Source organism: Aotus nancymaae, unplaced genomic scaffold (genome assembly GCF_030222135.1).
Source record: "Aotus nancymaae isolate 86718 unplaced genomic scaffold, 86718_ANA_hifiasm-v0.15.2.pri h1tg000033l, whole genome shotgun sequence".
NCBI classification, from domain to species: domain Eukaryota; kingdom Metazoa; phylum Chordata; class Mammalia; order Primates; family Aotidae; genus Aotus; species Aotus nancymaae.
Window position 1 is genome coordinate 55,187,486 of NW_026988447.1, and position 10,186 is coordinate 55,197,671.

At 42.4% G+C, this 10,186-nt stretch overlaps 1 non-coding gene across 1 annotated transcript; it reads right to left on the reverse strand.

Moving 5' to 3' along the window:
• Positions 1–2,754: 2,754 nt before the first annotated feature.
• Positions 2,755–2,895, reverse strand: LOC135277894 (U4 spliceosomal RNA). Its single transcript, XR_010345461.1, has one exon. It is a non-coding gene; the product is annotated as a U4 spliceosomal RNA (small nuclear RNA).
• Between the last annotated feature and the right edge of the window lie 7,291 nt (positions 2,896–10,186).

A 10,186-nucleotide genomic window follows, 5' to 3' on the forward strand; every position in this document is an offset into this window, starting at 1 on the left:
CACGAGACAGATAGAAGCTCATAATCTAGTCCATTCCTTTGCCTGAGAGGCCGTGAGTCCCCAGGGGCCAAGACAAATTAATTCCCTTGACCACAGTAGCTCTCTGTCACTCACTAGCTTTTATTTATTCATTTATTTATTTATTTATTTATTTATTTATTTATTTATTTATTTGAGGTGGAGTTTCACTCTTGTCGCCCAGGCTGGAACGCAATGGCGCAATCTCAGCTCACTGCAACCTCTGCCTCCCAGGTTCAAGCGATTCTCCTCCCTCAGCCTCCTGAGTAGCTGGATTACAGGTGCCCGCCACCACGCCCAGCTAATTTTTTTGTATTTTTAGTAGAGACACGGTTTTACCATGTTGGCCAGGCTGGTCTCAAACTCCTGATCTCAGGTGATCCACTCTCTTCAACCTCCCAAAGTGCTGGGATTACAGGTGTGAGCTACCATCAAAGTGAAATCCCTAATTTGGTCAGGCGAGGAGGCTTACACCTGTAATCCTAGCATTTTGGGAGGCCAAGGCGGGTGGATCTCGAGATCAGGAATTAAAGACCAGCCTGGCCAACATGGTGAAACCCTGTCTCTACTAAAAATACAAAAATTAGCTAGGTTGAGGTAAGAGAATAGCTTGAACCTGGGAGGCAGAGTTTTCAGTGAAACAAGGTCATGCCACTCCACTTCAGCCTGAGAGACAGAGTGAAATACCATCTCAAAAAACGAAAGAAAAAAAAATACATTTTATTTATTTATTTATTTATTTATTTATTATTTATTTATTTTGAGACAGAGTTTCACTCTTGTTGCCCAGGCTGGAGTGCAGTGGTGCGATCTCGGCTCACTACAACCTCTGCCTCTCAGGTCCAAGCGATTCTCCTGCCTCAGCCTCCTGAGTTGCGGGATTACAGGCATGTGCCACCACGCCCAACTAATTTTGTATTTTTAGTAGAGACGGGGTTTCTCCATGTTGGTCAGGCTGGTCTCAAACTCCTGACCTTAGGTGATCCATTTGCCTAGGTCTCCCAAAGTGCTGGGATTACAGGCATGAGCCACTGCTCCCAGCCAAAAGAAATTTTTAACTCACAAACTTCAGGTTTCTGGAAGAAACTGTTTTCAGTGATGAAAGCATGTGATCACAGTGTTGTGAAAACTCCAGAGTAAAACTGGACTTTTAAGTGCCTGTCACATTTCCTTCTTATATATTTTTAAAAACCCAATTTGTTCCTCTTAACTGTTGTACTCATGGTTCATTTAGTTAAACTTTTATAGGTATCTACATTGGGATGTGAGTCTCTTTTTATGTAATTATTTGCACTTCTCTAATTTACATAAAATATGTGATGTATTTTATATGTCCCTCAAACCTCTCCAAGATTAATAAGGAATGTTTGTTGATATAATACGTTTTATAGGATAGGTTTATTTGTATCCCCCTACCAGTTCATAGAGGTTAGGGGACAAAGGAGATAAATTATCTCTGTGAACAGGGAAGGCTTTAAGTAGGGAGTAATTTGTAAGTATCCAAAGAGTGGACTGATTTTGACAGGTAGGAATGGGACAGGTGGGGTTCTCAAGCAGAGGGAATTGCTGGAGAAATGCAGCAGAGATAGCAAAGTTTGAGGTGGTCAGATGACATCAAGTGGTTCAGCTTGGTTGGAGTCGGCCTAAGGAAAGAGGCCTGGAAAAGCAGATTAGCGTTAGAAGTCTCAAAAAACAATGCATGTGTATTTTAACATATTCATATGTCACAAAAAATAAGGGCTGGTATGAAGGTCCTCCAGCATAGTACTGTTTTATGTATAGAAAGAAAATTAGGCTGGGTGAGGTGGCTTATGCCTTCTAATTCCACCACTTTGGGAGATCCTCCACCACAGGTGGGAGGATCACTTGAGCTCAGGAGTTTGAGACCAGCCTGGGCAACATGGCGGAACCCATTTCTACAAAACAATTTTTAAAAAATGAGCAGGGCATTGTGGTGGGTGTCTGTAGTCTCAGCTACTTGGGAAACTGAGGCAGGAGGTTCATTTGAGCCCAGGAGTTCGAGGATAAGGTGGGCTATGATTACACCACTGTACTCTAGCCTGGACAACAAAGCTAGACTGTTTCAGAAAACAAATAAACAAAAAAAAAAAAAGGAAATAAAAACAAGTTAGAAGATCAGATTACTTTCCCTAAAGTCAGGTAGCTAAGTCTGTAAAAGAGCCAGGACTAAACTCTGGATGTTTTGTGTAGTAGTCAAGTCATCTTTGCAGTAAATCTTTGTCTTTCCAACTTCCAATACTCCTTCACTTCAAGCTTTTTTTTTTTTTTTTGAGACAAAGTCTCAAACTGTCACCTAGACTGGAGTGCAGTGCCTCAATCTTGGCTAACTGCAACTTCCGCCTCCCAGGTTCAAGCGATTCTCCTGCCTCTGCCTCCTAAGTAGCTGGGATTACAGGTGCCTGCCACCAAGCCCAGCTAATTTTTTGTAATTTAAGTAGAAATAGGGTTTCACTATGTTGGCCAGGCTGGTCTCAAACTCCTGACTTTGTGATCCATCCACTTCTGCCTTCCAAATTTTTAAAATTTTACTACTAAATATAAATTAACTGTTACTTTTTGAGCCCCAGTTATTTATATTCAATATTAGCCACCTACCTAGTTATGGCTTAGAAACACACACAATAAATCTTTTCATAAAAATTCTTAGTGGTGTTGCTGGGCACCCTCCCAACATTCCCTCCTATCTTTCCTTTTTTTTTTTTTGAGAAAAATCAGTCTCCATAGAGACTGTCAAAAATTGCCAGTGCCGACTGTATTGCAAGTCGTCAAGGCAGGGTATTGGGAAAAGTTTTCAATTAGCAATAATCGCGCCTCGGAAAAACCTCATTGGCTACGATACTGCCACTGCGCAAAGATTTCCTTTTTTTTTTTTAATTTCTTTTTTTTTTTCAATTTCTTTTTTTTTTCCTAGACTGCTCAGCAGGACCTCCCATCTTTCCTAACCTTACTGTATGTCTTGTAGTTGAAAACAAGTCTAGAAAAATTGCCATTTAAAATGTTTAGCATCTAATACTATGTTACATGTTAAGTTGTTCAGTATTGCAAATTACAAATAGAAAAGTGACTCATTATTTCACAGCTCAGGTATTCCTGTTGATTTTTTTCTTTTTTTAAAATGAAATCAAGTATATGGTAAGAAAATTCTGGTACTACAAAAAAATTAAGTGTAGAAACTCTCTTTTGTTTTCTCTCGGGTCTTTCCTCAATGTATACATCACCAATTAATTCTTGTTTGTCTTTCCAGAAAAAAAAGAAAGTACAGTGTAGATGTTTCTCTTTTCTTTTTTTTTTTTAAGACGGGGTTTCACCATGTTGGCCAGGCTGGTCTAGAACTCCTGACCTGGTGATCCACCCGCCTCAGCCTCCCAAAGTGCTGGGATTACAGGTGTGGGCCACCACGCCTGGCCAGATGTTTCTCTTTTCTAGACAGTGTCTTGCTCTCTTGCCTTAGGCTGGAGTGCAGTAACACTAACATGGCTCAGGACCACAGGCTCATGCCACCACACCTGGCTAATTATTTTTTATTTTATTTATTCATTTATTTTTGAGATGGAGTCTGTCGCCAGGCTGGTGTGCAGTGGCGTGATGTCAGCTCACTACAACCTCTACCTCCTGGGTTCAAGTGATTCTCCTGCCTCAGCCTCCCGAGGAGCTGGGACTACAGGTGCCTGCCACCACACCCGGCTAATTTTTGTATTTTTAGTAGAGACAGGGTGTCACCATATTGGCCAGGCTGGTCTCAAACTCCTGACCTTGTGATCCACCCACCTCGGCCTCCCAAAGTGCTGAGATTATAGGTGTGAGCCAACGTGCCCGGCCATATTTTTAAAAATATTATTATTATTATTATTTTGTAGAGACGAGGTTTCAATATGTTGGCAACGCTAGTCTCGAACTCCTGGGCTCAAGGGGTTGGCCCTGGCCTCCCAAAGTGCTGGCATTACAGGTGTGAGCCACCACATCCAACCTGACATGTTCTCCTCTTTCTTTTCCCCAACCACTACAATGAGATGCTTTTCTCTTTCTTCCTTCTTTACCTTCTTTCTTTCTTTTTCTTTCTTTCTTTTGTTCTTTCTTTCATTTCTCTCTCTCTCTCTCTCTCTCTCTCTCTCTCTCTCTCTCTCTCTCTCTCTTTCTTTTTTGGCAGAGTTTTACTCTTGTTGCTCAGGCCGGAGTGCAATGATGGATCTCAGCTCAGCGCAATCTCAGTGCATTCTCGGCTCACCTCAGCCTTTTGTCTTCCCTTCTGGAATGTGAGCTCCAAGTGAGCAAGAGCCCTGTTTGTCTCATTTGTGAGTTCCAAGAACTCAGATGAGTATGTACTCAAAAAATATTTGGTAAATAGGGCTCGGTGGTTCACACCTATAATTCTAGCACTGTGGGAGGCCAAGGCAGGCAGATCACCTGACGTCAGAGGTTCAAGACCATCCTGGCCAACATGGCAAAAGCCTGTCTACTAAAAATACAAAAATTAGCCGGGAATGCTGGTGCATGCCTGTAATCCCAGCTACTCAGGAGGCTGAGGCAGGAAAATCGCTTGATCCCAGGAAGCAAAGTTTGGAGTGAGCCGAGATTGCACCACTGTACTCCAGCCTGGGCAACAGAGGAAGACTCCATCTCAAATTAAAAAAAAACCAAAATTCTGGTGAATTAATGGTATGGATTTAAAATGATGATATATGCTGGGTGCCTATAGTCCTAGCTAGGCATCCAGGGAGGCTGAGATGGGCATTCCAGTTCAGCCTTGACAACATAGAAAGGCCCCATCTCTAAAAATTAAATAAATAAATCCGCTCCCCTCCTGTCTCTTCCCCTCTCTTCCCCTTTTTCTCTTCTCTTCTCTCCTTTCTTTTTTTCCAACTATCCAGACTTAAGGAAATGGGGAGGTTTCTGCTGTAGGGCTAATGGTCTGTGGTACTTTCCCTTTTCCCCACCTTGAATGTGGACGTCCTGGCTGGGAACCCAGCAGCCAGCTCATGACCAGGAGGTAACAAGTAGAAATAAAAGGCCACCAGAGTCGCAGAGACGCAGAGGTGCAAATCACGAAGTGTGATTTTGAGGTGCGAATCATCACCAGCAATCGCTTCTCTCAGGACTGCTTGGTATTGACTTTGCCAAGTAGCTGAAGGTACAGAAAGTGATTGAGCAGAATAAGGATTCTTCTATCATCTTCGCGAACAGCCGCCTAAGGAACTACTTTGTAAAATTTAAAGTTGGAGAAGAATTTGATGAAGATAACAAAGGCCTGGACAACAGAAAATGCAAGGAAATGTTCTGTGAAGGTCACATGTACAAATAGACGCTCCAGAGAGCCTGATCCGTATCCAGCAGCAGAGTCCACTTGTGGCTGCAGCTTTATGCCAAATTATACTGCACATGGAACAGATGTTCATCTATCCCATTTGGTGATGAGGACTTACGGTTGGAGAGAGTCACACAGCCTGTAACCTGAAGTTGTCTAGATTATGGGGAAACTGTTCAGCTTCAATAAACCTGTCCAAATGTCAAAAAATAAAAAACAAGTAGATAAATAAATAAAATTATCATAAAGGCTGCCAAATTGCTTTCCATATAGAGTCGCCAGTTTTCACAGTCACGGGCAGTGCTTGTTTGTTTTTGAGATAAGATCTCACCCTGTCACCCAAGCCGGACTGCAGTGGTGTGATCATGGCTCACTGCAGCCTTGACCTTCCAGGCTCAAGCCATCCTCTCACTTCAGCCTCCAGAGTAGCTGGGATTACAGGCGTGTACCACCACACCTGGCTAATTTTTAATTTTTTTGTAGACATGGGGCCTCACTATGTTGCCCAGGCTGGTCTCTAGCAATCCTCTCGACTTGGGCCTCCCAAAGTGGATTTTTTGTCTTGATTCCTTTCTCACTTCCTACCTTATTTCATTTATTTGATCAATGATTCACTTTACAAATATTTATTGATTATTCACAGGCCCAGGCACTGTGCTAAAATCTTTATCTCTCATTTGGCCACAGCCCAATCTTGCCAAGCGACGTAGACTTGTACTGTAGAGGTCTCTAGAGAGACAACCCTTGGCTGGGCGTGGTGGCTCACGCATATAATCCCAGAACTTTGGGAGGCCAAGACAGGTGGATCACGGGATCAAGAGTTCAAGACCAGCTTTGCCAACATGGTGAAACTCTGTCTCTACTAAAAATACAAAAATTAGCTGGGTGTGTTGGTGCTTGCCTGTAATCTTATCTACTGGGGAGGCTGAGGCAGGAGAATTGCTTGAACCTGGGAGGCAGAGGTTGCAGTGAACTGAGATTGTACCACTGTACTCCAACCTGGGTAACGGTGAGACTCCATGAAAGAAAGAAAGAAAGAGAGAAAGAAATTTAATTGACAATCTTTGGGAGTGTCAATTTATACATTAATTTGCTAATCGTCAAGTAGGCTAGGCTTTGATCTATATTGTACTGGATTTATTTTTTTTATTTATTTTTATTTTTTTAAAGAGAAAGAGAGGAAAATAGGAAGGAGGAAAAAGGAAGAGAAAGAGAGAGACAGAATGGGGAGGAGGGAGAAGGAAAAGAAAGAGGGAGAGAGAATGGGAGTATTGATTTCTTGCCCAGGCTAGAATGCAATTTAGTAATGGGTATTGAAAACCTCTTTTATACTGATAATTATACTTAATGACGTAGTCAGGAAGGAATAAGGGAAGAAGATAACAAACAAACAGCCAACCAATATTTAATTTAAACCTATGAAATGCTATGCGATTACTGAGGAGTGATTTACTTCCAATTATATAGTCACCTTTGGAATAGGCGTGAGGTGGTAATGTATGTTTTGTGTATTTGAAGTGGAGAGTTCTATAAATGTTTATTAAGTTTACTTGTTCCGGGTCTGAGTTCAAGTTCTGAATATCCTTGTTAATTTTCTATCTCGTTGATCTATAGAATCATTAGCTCTTCTTGTTGCATTGATCCTTTTGCCATTATGTAATGTCATTCCTCGCCTCTTTTGATCTTTGTTGCTTTAAAGTCTACTTTATCAGAGGCGAGAATTGCATCTCCTGCTTTTTGTTTATTGGTTTATTTTTACTCTCTGTTTGATTGGTAAATCTTCCTCCTTCTCTCTGAGTCTTTGTGTATTGTTGCATGTAAGATGGGCCCGGATGTAGCATACCGATGGGTTTTGGCTTTTTATCCAATTAAAATATATATAAGTTTAATACCGGCGTTTGATGCTAGCTGGCTGTTTTGCCCATTAGTTGATGTAAATTTTTTATTGTGTTAAAGTTCTTTGCTTTTTGATATATTTTTGGAAAGGCTGATATTGGTTGTTCCTTTATATGTATAGTGCTTCTTTCAGAAGCTCTTGTAAAGCAGGCCTGGTGGTGGTGAACTCTCTAAGTACTTGTTTGTTCGCAAAAGATTTAATTTTTCCTTCGCACATAAAGCTTAGTTTGGCTGGATAGGAAATTCTGGGTTGAAAGTTCTTTTCTTTAAGGATGTTAAATATTGGTCCCCACTCTTTTCTGGCTTGTAGGGTTTCTGCTGAGAGATCTGCTGTAAGTCTGATAGGTTTCCCTTTATGGGTAACCTGAACTTTCTCTCTAGCTGCCCTTAGTATTTTCTCCTTCATTTCAACCCTAATAAATCTGGCAATTATGTGCCTTGGGGTTGGTCTTCTTGAAGAATATCTTTGTGGTGTTCTCTGTATTACCTGGAGTTGAATATTACCCTGCCTTGCCAGGTTGGGAAAATTTTCCTGAATGATATCCTGAAGAGTATTTTCCAACTTGGATTCATTCTCTTCATCACATTCAGGTACACCTATCAAACGTAAATTAGGTCTTTTCACATAGTCCCATATTTCCTGGAGACTTTGCTCATTCCTTTTCATCCTTTTTTCTGCATTCTTGTCTTCTCGTTTCATTTCACTGAGCTGGTCCTCGACTTCTGATATCTTTCCTTCTGCTTGATCAATTCGACTGTTTAAACTTGTGCATGCTTCGCGAAGTTCTCGTGTTGTGTTTTTCAGCTCCATCAATTCACTTATATTCTTCTCTAAATTGTCCATTCTCGTTAACATTTCGTCAAACCTTTTTTCAAGGTTCTTAGTTTCTTTGCATTGGGTTAGAACAAGTTCTTTTAATTCACAGAAGTTTCTTATCACCCACGTTTTGAAACCTGCTTCTGTTATTGGAACACACGTGTAATCTATTAAGCCTTGTTCCGTTACTGATGAGGAATTGCAATCCCCTGTAGAGGGAGAGGCATTCTGATTTTGAGTATTCTCTACCTTTTTACGCTGGTTTCTTCCCTTCATTATATATTTGTCTGTCTGTCGTCTTTATAATTACCGACTTTCTAACTGGGTCTCTGACGTCCAACTTGTTGATTCCCTGCGCCGAAATCTGAGCAATCCACTGAGCCGGCCAAAACAGCGGTGTTAAGATTGATGGTGCTTTTCTGCCCAGGAATCTCCGGACTCTGCACCAAGAACTGGCGTGCTAAGGCACCAGCAAAACCGCCACGCCGGCCACAAGAGTCGCCCTGGCGACCCGTGGAGCTCTTCCACTGGGAATCTCCTGGTCCGTGAGCAACTAATATTCGTCTGAAAGCGTGGCGTCCTCTCGTTCTTTGCGCTTTCACTGGGAGGTACGTGCCCGAGCTGCTAATCATCAGCCATCTTGGATCTCTCTCCTATTGTACTGGATTTAAAAAATTTTTCCTGTACTTTCTCATTATACCTGCCTCTTTTATTTTTTTTCTCTCTCTCTCTCTTTTTTTTTTTTTTTTTTTTTTTTGATAGAGTCTCCGTCTGTTGCCCAGGCTGGAGTGCAGTGGTGCAATTTCGGCTCACTGCAAGCTTTGTCTTCCAGGTTCAAGTGATTCTCCTACCTCAGTTTCGAAAGTAGCTGAGATTACAAGTGCATGCTACCACGCCAGCTAATTTCTATATTTTTAGTAGAGACAGAGTTTCACCAGGTTGGCCAGGCTGGTTTCAAACTCCTGACCTCAGGTGATCCGGTTTCCTTGGCCTCCCAAATTGCTGGGATTACAGCCGGAAGCCAGCACACCTGACCCCTTTCTCCTACTTTAAAAAATTTCCTCCCATTTCCGACTTTTAGTTAGAGGCATCTAAATTGTATCAAAGTGTGCTTTTTGGACTACTATGGAGGTGGGGAGATGTTCTCAGAAAGGGAATTCTCTTTCTGGTCCAAATGTTCATCTAATTTTTAAAAGCATGAGTTCCTTATTATTTTGTAAAGTTTATAATTATATTATTAGATACCTCCTTGTCTCATATTTAATTTTTCCAAACTTTTGGGGGAAATGAGTGGAGGGATGGATGGAGTAGAAAATAGTTTTTCCTCTTGGAGACTGAGGGCTCAGTAAGGGTCAACATTACATTCAGCCCTCTTCTCACATATCATTCTGTTCTACATATATATACAGTAAATAAAGCAAAATTTATCATGCATGCAAATAAAGTTTTTGCATTTGGCCAGTCGGTCCAGTTCTCCTGTCTGTTAACTTCCTTCTCCACTCTGTCTCTGTTCATTAATCCTCTCATTCCCTGTATCTAAACCCTCCACCTAACCGTCTCCCAGCCCTTTCTTCCACTTCCGGCTACTAGCCTCTCTCGCCTGTCCACTATCACACTCAGCATCCCCAGTCTGCACGAGATTAAGGTGCTCTGCCGCCCGCAGGGCCTGGTTAGCATGAATCAAAGCCAGAGCTCCCGGGTAGGGGTGGGAGTGGTCCCAGAGGTAGGGCGACGAGGTGGGAAGCGCATTCCCTTCACTGATAATCTCAAAGCAAATTTGCTCGGAGTTCTCTTGCAAGAGAACTGGCAGGCTTTACTATTTCCCAATCGTTTACTCGCCAAGCTCTCCGATCCACGCGCCGCGGGGCTGAGCCCCAGACGCCGAAACTTCATTCAAAGCAAGGCGGCCCACGAGGCTGGGCTTGGGGGATCTGGATGACCTCCAGGCCACTTCCTCTCGCTCTGCGCCCTTCCCCCACTCCAACCACCTTCGCCTTAAACAAAACTGTCCCCCAGGGCGGAGAGAGGTCGCGCTCTTTCGCACACTCCCTCACCAAGGGTTAATTTTTCCGATCGCACGAGGGGGAGGAGATTTCCCTGTAGACGAGTAAAAAGGGTGATGGACAAACGTG